We start from the raw sequence: 14,547 nt of genomic DNA, 5'->3' as shown, positions 1-14,547 counted from the left end.
CGTGTAAGTTGTATTTGTTTGTGTACCTTTTCCATTTTCCATCTATTTTTTGTTCTAAGTTTTCTTTTGTTTTGTTTTGTTTTTCGGGAGATATGCTTTTGTTTGAGAAAAAGTCCCATTAGCCCAGATAAACCTCTAACTTTCTATGTAGCTGAGGATAATCTGAACTCCTGATTCTCTTGCCACAGAACTAGATTTATTGATGCTTAAATGGATCCTGGGGCCCTCATGTTGTTGGGCAATCATTCTATGAACCAAACCACACACCCCTATCTTGGCATCTTTTCCTTAAAGAGTTTGGGCCTTTTTGTAATCTCCACAGGAATGTGTATGTGCGTGTGCCTCTGTGTGTGTGTGTGTGTGTGTGTGTGTGTGTGTGTGTGTGTGTGTGTGTTGTGGGTGCTCAAACCTTAATCCCAGGACTTGGGAGACAGAAGGATCTCTGTGAATTTTAGACAAGCCAGGATGTGCACAGTGAGACCCTGGCAACAAAACAAAACTCCCACCATATTACCTGATCCCTTTAGGGACCCTAGGGAATGGTAAACAGAAGTGACCAATTTTAAAGCTCATTTTTGAATCCTTAGTTGCTACAAGTGTCTCACATGACTAGAGCACAAGAACTAAGGGTTAATTTTAGAGTTTCCTCTGGGAACTGCCTGATGCTGCCAATCCTTACAATGACTCCATCATCTTCCTAGGTCCGAACACACAGAGACCAGGTGACATTGTATACAGAAAACGCAGTAACAGACCAGGTGGCCAAAATTCTATAACCTCATGTTCTACCATGTTTTGGGAAGGTACTTTGGAGAGAGACAGAGATAGACAGAGACAGAGAGAGACAGAGAGAAAGAGAGAGATTCCACTGAAACAATACCCCTGGGAACTTTTATGTGTCCTGCATTATTTGTCAGTGAATTTTCATATAAATACACTGAGAGTATGCTTGTGCTGGCATATATTTCAAGGGAACTCAACTTCTCGGATCCTACAAGTGAGAAACCTAACTTCCTTCCTCCTCTTATTTCCCTTCCCTCGTTCTTCCCTTTCTTCCTCCTCCTCCTTCCTCCCCTTCTCCTCCTGCTGCTGTTTCTCCTTATCTTCCTCATCCTTCTTTTTAGTGACAAAGTCTTGCTATGTTACCCAGGCTGCCATGAAGTCTTGTTCTCAAGTCTCCTCAGTGGCTGAGACTATAATATCACTGCTCCTGGCCCTAACTCTCCCTTTGCTCTAGACCTATCTGACAATCCTGGCTCAGCAGACCTTACTGCCTTGGTTTACCCTAACACTATTGTATAGTCTCATACTGTTATATTGAACAGAATATCAGTGTATGGTCCTTATGACTGATATTGGACTAATGACATGAAATCCTAATGACAACCTGAAAACTGCAAGGGTTCCCAGGTATGGTGACTTCTATGTCTGTAACCCATCACTTGTGAGGTGAAGGTAGGTAGATCAGTAGTTCAAGGACTGCTTTGTCTCCATAGCATGTTTGAGATCAGCCTGGAATACATAAGACCTGATCCCCAAAATAGAAAAAAAAGTAGGAAGGATCTTAAGAGTGGCTACTGTAGCAGGAAGATGCTCAAAGCCCAAATCAGAAAACTCTCAGGGGCAAAATAGACAAAACCTCCATATGCCAGGGTGTGAGGAAGAGGAAGGTGGTTGTAAAAAGGAGGTGACAAAAGTGTCTTGAGAGAGTTTAAAACTCAACATTCTGTGTTACACACACCTTACCTGATGATAGAAGCCAGCTGCATCATGGGTGGTTAGGTGCATAAATGGAGTCAAGGTGTGTGGTGGTTTAAATTAGAAAGGCACCCGTGACCAAGCCCGCTCAGTCAGTCAACAGGTTTTCCAGTGCAGGAGTGAGGATTGAAAAGAAAGAAACAATTAGACAAAACTGCAGTATGACACCAGTCAAGTCTGAGACTAAAGGGCAGGTTTAATAATTCCCAATCCATTTTTATACCGATTTAATTACATGTAGGAATTAAGGTCAATAGTAGTACAATAAGGAATAAGCAAGATAGTAAACACAAAATTGTCAAGGCAGTAAGCAAAATCCCACGTCACTTCAGTGACAGTTGTTTCCAAGGGTCTATAAGGATGACCAAAATACCTGAACCTACCTCCTTGTCCAAGCTCAGAATCTTGCCTGAAGCTTGTTTCTCGTTCCACCCTAAGATAAAAATCCCTGCCTTAACCTACTTCCCTATTATGCCCTAATGTCAGATTCCTGCTTGATCCCTTGTCCTTGGTCAATGTCAGGCTACTGCCAGGCAGCACGGCACCCCAATAAGGCTCTCCACATGTCTCCCTTTTTTATTTCATTAACAAGGCTGAGCCTGTTTTAGGTTGTTCTCACAGAGGGCCTTCCTTACCCGTCGTCAGGCTCATGCGCAGCTTATTTGCATTAATTGAACAAACATGGCCTTTTAGTGTTTACTAATAAGCAAACACTGCCTTATTAGTATTTATTAATAAACAAGGCCTTTTGGCACATGTCTCTGTCTTAAGTCAGTAAGGCTTTGTGTAGAATCTTACCAGTCCTTGGCTTGCCAGCCTGTTATATTAGTGACTCTGTTTGGGGGTTTGTTCTCAGTTTCAAGCCATGTACCTTGGCTGCCAACAGCTTAATATTGTTAAAGACAAGGTTTAACACAATGGGCAGGAATAAAAGTATCTCCAGGACAAGAAGGGCTAGCTTGATTAAGACATATATGCCATTCTTAAAGCTTGATCAGGATGGAATTACTGACTTCAGGCTATGGATAATTTTGCCAGCAATATCGGCAGCATCAAAGCTCAGTGGAGCAGCATTCTTTAAATTCATAATCTCAGCATGCAAAGCTAAAATATCCAAAGAGATGTTGGAATTATGCCAAATACCCTAAAAGTGTTTTTGAACCCTTTCCCAATTATAGTGATTATCATTGTAAACTTTAGAAGTAATGCAAATCTATTGGTATTTAGCATGGCACTCAAGATGACTTCTTACTTTTAAACTCTGGACCTGCTGCTCTCCAATAATTTGAATGGTATCATAAAGAGCATCAATCCATTGCTCCAAACGTCTATCTAAGTCTTCTTGAATACTCAGAACATTAATAAAATTTTTGCTAAATGGTTAACAAAATTAGCTGTCTTAACTTCTTGTGTCAAGGCAATTGCAGAGGCAGTGGCGCTAGCTATCAATGCAATTAAAGCTGCTATACCAGCAATAATCAAGCCCACTTCCCTCTTGCTCCTGCTTAAAGCCTGACTCACTTCCTCCAGTACCTGCAAGCTTTTTTCAGAATACCAGGGTCCTGTAATATTTACAGGTAATAAGACAAAATCTGGTTGATAGGCCACCATAACAGACATGCTAGGTTTCAATACACTAACACAATTAGAAAGTGTACAATTAATACAGCTTACATTAAATACTGTAGAAGAGACAAAAGTAATTTTGACATGACCAATTAATAAAAAATTAGGAGCACTAACACTCGTTTGAAATCATATCCTGTCCCAATTTTATCAAATGCTAACATAACATCATAGAGAACTGCAGCTAACTTCCAAATATGTCTCTGAAAATGTCCAGAACCAGCCTTCCAAATGAAGACTGTCATTTCCAATATTGGATTGATTTCTATACCAGTCCATGATTGAGTCAGACTAACTGGTCACACTAAAGGATAGAGAAGAGTCATCATTATAACAACTTCTCTATTTGATTAATTTTTCTAAGTCAGTTTCCAGACTCCATGTTCTCTGTCCCACAAGTTCTAAAAGCTTGAGGCAAGCCAACTTGTCCAAACTGTGGATATAGGCAAGCAAAGGTGGGTCAGGAACAAATGTCCAAAACAGCTTTTCTGTCACCATTGTCAGGTCACTCAGCAAGCTCACAGGTCAGCATCATTCTTTGTCCCAGCATCAGCATGTCACAGCAGTCACTCTGGCAGCTAGCACTCTCAGCATCCTGAGGAAAAAACACAAACATGTCCTCTTCCCCATATTAAATACCTGATTGGGATCATGACATACACCAGTATGTGGATCCTTTCCATTTCACCTAGGTATAAGCAATGCCTAGATGTAGGGTGCCATAGACACTCAGCAGAGAATTCTTTGGCATCCAAATTTTAAAAATTTTTAAAATAAAAAAGAATATGATTTAAATAATTTTGTGGTGTATATATGGAGGATATAACTCCCCCTTTTTTATTTTATAAAGATATTGTTTTAAAGTTCCACAATACCTGTTTCTCAATACTTTGTCCTTGAGGAGTATAAGGAATCCCAGTAATATGGGTTATATTAAACTGTCGACAAAACATCTCCAGTGCTTGACTGTAATAGCCAATTCCATTATCTGTTTTAATCTGATTGGGAACACCCAATATAGAAAAACAGTGCAGGCAATGACTAATTACGTATTTAGTTGCTTCTCCTGGTAAAGAAATGGCAATTAGAAAGTCTGAAAAGGTGTCAATAGTCACATGTACATATTTTATTTTTCCAAAATCAGAAATGTGAATAACATCCATTTGCCATAATTGATTAAGTATAAGTCCTCTAGGGTTAACACCATTATGTGGTACAGGTAGAAATTGAGGGCATTCAGGGCAAGTCTTTGTAATTTGACGTGCACATTCTCTAGAAATACCAAATTGCCATCTCAAGCTATTACTATTTTGATGATGTAAAGAATGAGATTGTTTGGCTAATTGTTCCTGTGTAAGACCTATAACCTTCCTGGTATATAAATCTGCTGTGGCATTGCCCTCACTAAGGGGTCCTGGCAATCCAGTATGAGCTCTTAAATGGCCTACAAAATAGGGAACTGCATGTTCTCTTAAATTGAGTTGTATTTGCATAAATAATTGCAAAATTTGAGAATTAGCAGTATCTAAAAAAGGAACGGTTTCGAGTAATTGTAAGCCATGAGTTATATATTGGCTATCAGTATACAAATTTAAAGCTTGGTTTTTTAGTATTTCAAAAACAGCATCTATAGCACATAGTTCGATTATTTGTGCTGAAGCAGGGGGAAATTCAAGAGAATGAACCTGTGATTCAATCACATATGCAGCCTTCCCATTAGATGAGCCATCTGTAAATACAGTGAGCGCATTCTCTATGGGCTGCATGTGTAAATTCACAGGAAATATAAAAGCATGCATAGAAGCAAATTGTAACAATTTGTCTTTTGGATAATGATTATTAATTTTGCCTAGAAAATTTGCACATGCAATAGGCCAAATATCAGTATTTTGCAATAACCAATTTAATTGTTGTTTGGAATAAGGAATAAATACTTCATCAGGTTCTTTCCCAAAATATTTTTTCAATTTTATCCTATAATTTTGTATTAACACAGCAACAGCTTCATAATAAGGTGTTAAAACATTCTTTGGAGACAAAGAAAGATGAATCCACATTAGAGGTCACTTTTGCCAAAGGACTGCTGTTGGCACGTGACTTGTAGCAAGAATGCAAGCAGCCCATAATTGATCATAGTCTATATAATGTATCTGTTGTTGGTTAATAGCTTCCTCTACTTTCTTCTACTTTTCCTCTACTTCCTCTACTTTCTGCAAAACTATTCTTCCCTCATTAGTTAATTGTCTAGGGGAATTAGGATTTGCATCCCCCTTGAGGGTATCACACAGAGGTTTAAGTAAGTTTAAGATGAGGTTTTTAGCCAATTAATATTTCCTGATAACCTTTGAAAATCATTCAGAGTAAGTAAATTATCTTTCCTTATTTGAATTTTCTGTGCTACAATTCGTTTAGGATATAACTGATATCCCAAATATTGAAAAAGATATTGCCTTTGAATCTTTTCTGGAGCAACAACTACCCCCAAAAGTTTAAAGCCAACTGTAAGAGCAAAGGCCTGTAGTAAAACTCCATGAATAATATGCACTGAAAGATTCAAAGTCCTAGCTTCTTGTATTGAAACAGAAACAAAACAAATTTTTTTCTCACATAATGTGAAGCTATTAGCCATTCCTTGAGGCAAAACTTTCCAATGATATCACTTCACAAACACTTTACCATCATCAGTATGCAAAGGAATAACATAAAAACAATTCTCCAAATCCATAATAACTCTATAAGTAGTAGGTAGACCAGATTTTAATGACTTTGTAAGTTCTATGGCCTCATTATCCTTTCATAAATCTTAAATTTGAACTTTATTTTGAACAACACTTTGATATATCTGCAATAATGCTGCCTTGGCCTAAGGGGAATTCGCTGAAGGCCAGGTGAGGGCCCAAAAAACTTCCCTAGGCAGGGAGGGCCATGCAAGCCTCTGAGGCTGCTCTGAGCTTTGCAACTTCAAATGTAAATATTTCTTTATCTGAGACTATTGCCTGAGGCCAGGCCCAAAAAAGACCCCTCCTGTCGTGAAGACAGATTCCAGGGGAGCAATTCTACTACCTGTCTGTCTTTAATTTTTTTGAACAATATTTCCTAAAATTATTTATGCCCCATACTTAAATCACTCCTTATCACCTCAGCACTGTGAAAGCATTACTTGTACTCTAGACCCCTGCAAGGCAGCAGTCATAGCCAGACTCTGATTGTATGAGGGTCCAATTTAAATCTGTCTTTGCTTTGGATAGCTGGATGGCTGTGTGGCAGACTACATTAGCATTCTCATAATCCAATTGTATAGCAAAAGAAACCCCTACTTGAGGGTCTCAATCGAAAAGTCTAGCTCTGTCCATACATTCCTGAAACAGTTCATCAGGAACCTGTTTGATAACAAATAAATTCCCACTAAGATCTCCTTTCCAATCTTGGGGGGTTAAATTTTGCTTCTCCCACTGTATCCAATAAAGCTTGTGCAAAGTGGCAGCAGGCCCATGCTGTCCACAGCTGTTGTTAATCTTTTTTCACTCTAGAAATCAAATTACAAAATATGGGTGGGTTAAGAATCATGAGCCTGCGATCAGACTGCAAACTGCAGTCAATGGAACACTGGCAGTTCAGCTTTAATTGTTAAGTTTTTTTTCCAATATCAGAGCATAACTACAACTATGGAAAACAAAACCCAATTTTAAACAATCCATTCTCTTTACAATCAATACCAAAGGCATTACTTTAACTTTACAAACTTTGTCTGCCAATTCTTACACTCAAATGCATGACAGTGAAGCCTCAGTGATACCTCAAAGAGACACTGCCCTAAATCCTATCTTTTATAAGTTTCATTTCTAAGATAAGAATTAACACAAAATATTATCTCAATTTAGAAGTATCTTTTGAGGCCTGACTTCCTGGGCTGGTTTATGCCATCTGTTGTTTAAAATGACTCCAACCCTGAGTTACCAGTTCCAAGCTAACCTTTTTTACCAACATTTGGTTTTTAATCATACCCAATAACTTATAAGCCAACACTCTATAACCAAGACATGCAGGATATATTTATACCTTTAAAACCAATCAGAAATAACATGAAGCGGTTACATACATCTTATAAATTTGACCAAACAACATTTTTCTTATCTTTTTAGCTGTAATTTCAAGAGAGGAGCTCCTTGTTACCTGATGAACCCAATAATCACAATCACAGAGATTTTTGTAGGAAAAACAGCCACCAGCTCCCTTACCGTAGAAGCCGAGAAGCTGCTGGCCCCTTTAAGATCAGCTTGTACAGAGAAGCTCCTGGCAGGGCCTCTCAGCTGTGCCAGACTCCTAACTAAAGGTGTCAGTCTCCAAAAGCTGATTGAGACTGCTTTTTATTTCTTTTTCTCTTTTTCTCTTTTTATGAAATTAGTTAAAACTAAATCAAAGGGTGAACAAACAACAGATAAAGTTTTAACCATTTTTTCTTTTGAACATGAAACATGAACAATCAAACCACAAAATGAAAACATGGACTTAACATAAAACAGTCAGTTTTGACAGACATAGACAAACTGTGCACCAAGGACATACAATAGGCAGAGAGGGAAGAGAATTAGAGGTTCTGAAGGGACCCAGAATCAAACATTCCTCCAGTAGGCTGCAGAGGAGGCAGGACTTCTCCAGACCTCCTTCTGTCCCTAGGAGAGCTCTGAGACAGATTAAGTTCATTTTCCTTCTCTTTTGCCAAAGCTTCCCAGACAGTCGGAAAGGACTGCTTTTCTCTAGCCCATTCTCTTATGTCTAGGGTGTAAACTGTCTCTAGACAGAGTCCAAAGACTAAAAGCACCTTAAAAAAGAACCTTCGCTTCTCTAAACTTTAGCATGACTCTAAACACATACACAGAACACACTTTTCCTTCACCTTGTCCTTCTACAAGGTTTATCACCGCTGGCCCACTTTTCCTCTGCATGCGCTTCCTTTTCCCTCGGTGTCCATCACTGTACCCTGCTTTCTGGAGCCTGATATTGAAGCACCACCTGACCAAGCCCGCTCAGTCAGTCAACAGGTTCTCCAGCAAGGGAGTGAGGATTGAAAAGAAAGAGACAATTAGACAAAACTGCAGCATGACCCCAGTCCATTCTGAGACTGAAGGGCGGGTTTAATAATTCTCAATCCATTTTTATACCGATTTAATTACATGCAGGAATTAAAGTCAATAGTAGTACAATAAGGAATAAGCAAGACAGTAAACACAAAACTGTCAAGGCAGTAAGCAAAATTCCACATAACTTCAGTGACAGTTGTTTCCAAGGGTGTGTAAGGATGAGCAAAATACCTGAGCCTACTTCCTTGTCCAAGCCCAGAATCTTGCCTGAAGCTTGTTTCCCTTGTTCCACACTAAGATAAAAATCCCTGCCTTAACTTACTTCCCTATTATGCCCTAATGTCAGATTCCTGCTTGAGCTCTGGTCCTTGGTCAATGTCAAGCTACTGCCAGGTAGCACGGCACCCCAATAAGACTCTCCACACACCTGTCGGCTCATAGGTTTCCATCTTGGCCACCAGAAAGTGGGACTATTTGAAAGGATTATTAGGTGCCGCCTGTTTGCAGGAAAAGGACCATTTGGAGTGGGCATTGAGATTGCAAAAAGCCATTCACCCAGAGTCTCTTTCTTACTGCCACCCACGGATATGGGTGTAGACCTCTCAGCTGCTTCTCCAGGACCTGGACTGTCTGAGTTCCAACATGCTTCCTGCCATGCTGATAATGCACTAAATCTCTGATACTATGAGTCTCAATTAAATGCTTTCTTTTATAAAAGTTGTTGTGTTTATGACTTCTCTTCACAGAGATAGAAAAGTGATTAAGTCAGAGGTTGGAACCGCGAGTGGAGGACTGACCCTGCTGCTTGTTGGCCTGGTGTGGGCTTTGGGGTCTGGGTTAGTAGAGCAGTTTCACATTTTAAGCAAGGCTTGACAGGCTGTCCTACTAGGAGCATGGAAGACAATGGTGCTGAGGGAGATTTGACCTGTGAGGACCCCAACTCAGTAGGTTTCAGTGAAGAGTATAACTAACTGGACTTTGCTGTAATATTTTGGCAAAAGATGTGGCTGCTTTCTGTCCCCGTTCAAAAAAATTTGTCTGAGGTTAAACTGAAGAGGTTTAAACTAATGGCATTGGCAGAGGAAGAGTCAAGGCAGTCTAGAACTGATTGTGTCATATGGTTGCTGGGGACCGTTCTTACGCAGCTCTATAAGGAAAAGGAGCAGCTAAGCAAGGGAGAAGACACAATGTAGACTGAGGAGAAAACGAGCACCAGGATGTCAGGTGTAATGGAGGTAAGACGGGTGCTGAAGGAGATTTAAAAAAAAAAATTAAAGAAAAGCCTAATGCCGAATGGAATAAAGGAAGGATGAGCTCAAGGCAAATGTCACCCAGCTAATCTTCCATCTGAAGAAAAGGAATTAAGAGAAAGCTTTAGCACTGAAGGAAACTATCAAAAAAACAGAAAGCTGAAGAAAAAGTATTTTAATGTTGGGGCCTCGTTCCAGGCCCATCAAGCAGCAGAACTTAGCAGCTTCAGCCTCTAACTTCAGGCTTTAGAGTCAAGGATTTAAAGAAGGAGTTGTGGGGACCCATCAGAGAAGTCTGCTCAGGCATGGGTTTTAGCCAATAGAAAGTCTTTATTAGACAGTCATCAACTGCAGTGAGTGTTAGGGACTACGGTGTAGTATCAAGCCTTTCTCAGAATGAGCTTTTAAGTACAAAAACCATATTCTGGGTTGACATACCTCAGTTACTAAGTATGATTTGGCAGAAGTGAAACTACATGTTGGGAATTACAAATTGCCCCTGAAAATATAGAAAGAGCAGATTCTACTAATTATCTAGGATATATGATATGTCCACAAAATATTTGACCATAGAAAGTGCAAATCAGGAAAGATCAAATAAGAACACTTAATGATTTCCAAAAAATTTCTGGGAGATATCAACTGGTTACAATTTATATTTAGATTAACTGCTGGGGAGCTAGGTAATTTGTTTCAAATATTACAAGTGATAAAGACTTAAATACTCCAAGAAAATTAACAGCTGAGGTTAGAAAGGGAATTGGTTCTGGTAGAAAAGAAATTACAAACTAAACATATAAATCATCTTGATCCAAAGACCGCCTGGGTTTTAGTTGGCTTGCCTTCTACTCAGTGTCCCACAGGAATTCTTATGCAGATGAAATGTCATAGCTTAGAATAGGTTTTTAGCACACAGAGCAAAAAATAAAAAGCCAATATAGAAAAAGTTTCTGAATTGATGATAAAATGAGAAATGAGACTTTTTTAAAGCAGGAATAGATCTCTCTGAAACTGTGGTACTTTTTACTAAGACTGAGATTGTCTCATTGTGGGCAAAAAATGAACATTGACAAAGAGCTTGCTGTAATTTTTTGGGAGAAATTAACAACAAATATCCAGAAAGGAAGGAACTTCTTTTTGTAAAAAGAATTAATTGGATTCTCCCTCATATAATAAAAGGGACTCCAATTTCTGATACCCATCCAGATTATGCTAATGCAAAAATTCAAGAAAGGCAGGTTATATATGAGAAAAAAGGTAAGGTTAAGAGTCCTTTATGATTTAGTTCAAATATCAGAATTATATATAATTCTTTTGGTGTTATTAGATTTTCATAATATCTTAATAAGTGACTCAATATGTAGAAAGAGTGGTTTTTGCATGTAGAAACTGTTGAACTATTTAGAATGATTCTGAATTAACTTCATTATCTATTAAACTATAATGAATAATCAGAAATAGAAACCATATATTATGCATAATACATATCACACCCCCATACAGGTCTGCCAGTCCCTCTAGCACAGGTAATGATAAAATTGATCAGCTATTGCTAGGAAATACATTAGAAGCTTCAGAATTTCATTTTTAAAAATATCATGTTAACAGGAAAGATTTAAAGAAATATTTTTCTATCATTTGGCAACAAGTCAAAGAAATTACAAGGAAATATCCAACTTGTTCTTTTTATACTCAAACTCTAATTCCTGCAGGAAGTAACCCTGCTGGTACACAAATAAATTTAGCCAATGGGATGTGTTCCACTTTGCAGAATTTGGCAAACAAAAGTTTGTGCACCATACTATAGATATATGTTCAAAATTTCAATGGACTACTGCTTTAAATTCTGAAAGGGCTGATTCTGTGATTAAGCATTTATTACAAGTTATGGATATTATGGGAATACCTGTACAAATTAAGACTGACAATGCTCCAGCATATGTCTCTAGTAAAATGAATCGGTTGCATATGATAATGTAAAGCATATTATGGGTAGATCACACACTCCTATATGACAAACAATGGTAGAGAAATCTACCTGTAAATTAAAGGAGATGCTTAATAAACAAAAATGAGTGATAATCCCCTCACCAGAGATAGATTACATACTGCTTTATTGACTTTAAATTTCTTTTTTTTGTTTGTTTGTTCTCCTTTTTTATTCGATATATTCTTTATTTACATTTCAAATGAATTTGCCTTTCCTTGATCTCCCCCTCCCCAAAAGTCCCATAAGCCCTCTTCCCTCCCCCTGTTCCCCCCTCCACCCCTTCCTAATCCCCTGTTCTGGTATTCCCCTACACTACTGCACTGAGCCTTTCCAGAACTAGGGGCCACTCCTTCCTTCTTCTTGAACATCATTTGATGTGTGGATTGTGTCTTGGGTATTCCAAGTTTCTAGGCTAATATCTGCTTATCAGTGAGTGCATATCATGAGTGTTCTTTTGAGACTGGATTACCTCGCTTAGAATGATGTTCTCCAGCTCCATCCATTTGTCTAAGAATTTCATGAATTCATTGTTTCTAATGGCTGAAGAGTACTCCATTGTGTATATATACCACATTTTTTGCATCCATTCTTCCATTGAGGGACATCTAGGTTCTTTCCAGCTTCTGGCAATTATAAATAGGGCTGCTATGAACATAGTGGAACATGTATCCTTATTATATGCTGGGGAATCCTCTGGATATATGCCCAGGAGTGGTATAGCAGGGTCCTCCAGAAGTGTTGTGCCCAGTTTTCTGAGGAACCACCAGACTGATTTCCAGAGTGGTTGTACCAGTTTGCAATCCCACCAGCAGTGGAGGAGTGTTCCTCTTTCTCCACATCCTCACCAACACTTGCTGTCTCCTGAGTTTTTAATCTTAGGCATTCTGACTGGTGTGAGGTGAAATCTCAGGGTTGTTTTGATTTGCATTTCCCTAATGACTAATGAAGTTGAACATGTCTTAAGGTGCTTCTCAGCCATACGAAGTTCTTCAGGTGAAAATTCTCTGTTTAGCTCTGTACCCCATTTTTAATAGGGTTATTTGGTTTTCTGGGGTCTAACTTCTTGAGTTCTTTGTATATATTGGATATTAGCCCTCTGTCAGATGTGGGGTTGGTGAAGATCTTTTCCCAATTTGTTGGTTGCCGATTTGTCCTTTTGATGGTGTCCTTTGCCTTACAGAAAATTGAAGACCCAAAAATGAACCCACACACCTATGGTCACTTGATCTTCGACAAAGGAGCTGAAAACGTCCAGTGAAAAAAAGATAGCCTTTTCAGCAAATGGTGGTTCAATTGGAGGTCAGCATGCAGAAGAATGTGAATTGATCCATTCTTATCTCCTTGTACTAAGCTCAACTCCAAGTGGATCAAGGACTTCCACTTAAAGCCAGACACACTAAAACTAATAGAAAAGAAACTGGAAAAAACCCTTGAGGACATGGGCACAGGGGGAAAGTTCCTGAACAGAACACCAATAAGATCAATAGTCTTGGTCTTATGCTCTAAGATCAAGAATTGACAAATGGGACCTCATAAAATCACAGAATTTCTGTAAGACTTCAAATTTCTTGAATGCTGGGCTGAAGAGATTTCTCAGTGGTTAAGAGCACTGATTGCTCTTCCAGAGGTCTTGAGTTCAATTCCTAGCAACCACATGGTGGTTCACAACCATGTTCAATGCAATGTGATGCCCTCTTCTGGTGTGTCTGAAGACAGCAACAGTGTACTTACATATAAGAAATGAATAAATCTTTTTAAAAAATTGTTGAATGCTAATGAACGAAAAACAAAAGCTACTGAGAGACATTGGATCATGAAAAAAATTGCTGAACTACACCAGCCTGTATACAGAAATCATTTAGGCACAGAACTTCAAACTCACCAAGATAGCATAGGTAACAGAGAATTTTCTTCTGGATTGCCAAATTCAAATGGACTGCTCTTCACAGTGATAGAAATATGATGAAGTCAGAGGTTGGAACCCCGAGTGGAGGATCACTGAGGCAGGACTGACCCTGCTGCCTGTTGGCCTGGTGTGGGCTTTGGGGTCTGGGTTAGTCAAGCAGTTCCACATTTTAAGCAAGGCTTGACAGGCCGTTCTACTAGGAGCATGGAAGACAATGGTGCTAAGGGAGATTTGACCTGTGAGGACCCCAGCTCAGTAAGTTTCAGAAAAGAATATAACTAACTGCACTTTTTATAATATTTTGGCAAAAGATGTGGCTGCTTTCTGTCCTTCTACAAAAACAAACTGTCTGAGGTTAAATTGAAGAGCTTTAAATTAATGGCATTGGCAGAGGAGGTCTCAAGGCAGTCTAGAACTGATTGTGTCATATGATTGCAAGGGACAATTCTTTTTCCCCCCCATAGGTTTACTTTTTATTCAATGTTAAATGTTACAGAGCTCTTGTACTGTTGAAAACATACTTGAGAACCCACAGAACAAAATGGTGCAATGACAGTCTCATCCACCCAGACAGTATATTAAAACTTGATTCATATGCATTTTGATGATTTCACAATCTTAAAAAATTATAACAAGACTTGGAATTTACATCTGCTGCAGGTCTTCAGCGTTCCAGTACAGTATGCCATTAAACAAACCTCATCATATTTCTCTGTTCACCTCTTAAACCCCAAGCAGAATTCGTGTGTGTGTGTGTGTGTGTGTGTGTGTGTGTGTGTCTAGCTGGGGTAGAGCATACTGTAAGGGAAGTTTGCGGCTCAACTTGTCAACGTGAGACTATTTGTTAAGGCCAAATTAAGTCTTCAGTTTAACTAAGAGGCTCAAGCTTCTACTCACCCAACCTCCTCCTGGCTGGCTCAGATCATGCCAACATTA

The 14,547-nt window shown here is 38.9% G+C and overlaps 1 protein-coding gene across 12 annotated transcripts in view; it reads right to left on the bottom strand.

Moving 5' to 3' along the window:
• LOC127664680 (T-cell ecto-ADP-ribosyltransferase 2-like) overlaps window positions 1-14,547 on the bottom strand; it is a 154,146-nt gene that overhangs the window by 102,146 nt on the left and 37,453 nt on the right. The window lies entirely within an intron of this gene.

This window comes from Apodemus sylvaticus, chromosome 1 (genome assembly GCF_947179515.1).
Source record: "Apodemus sylvaticus chromosome 1, mApoSyl1.1, whole genome shotgun sequence".
Classification (NCBI taxonomy): domain Eukaryota; kingdom Metazoa; phylum Chordata; class Mammalia; order Rodentia; family Muridae; genus Apodemus; species Apodemus sylvaticus.
This window is presented reverse-complemented; position numbering and strand designations above follow the sequence as displayed.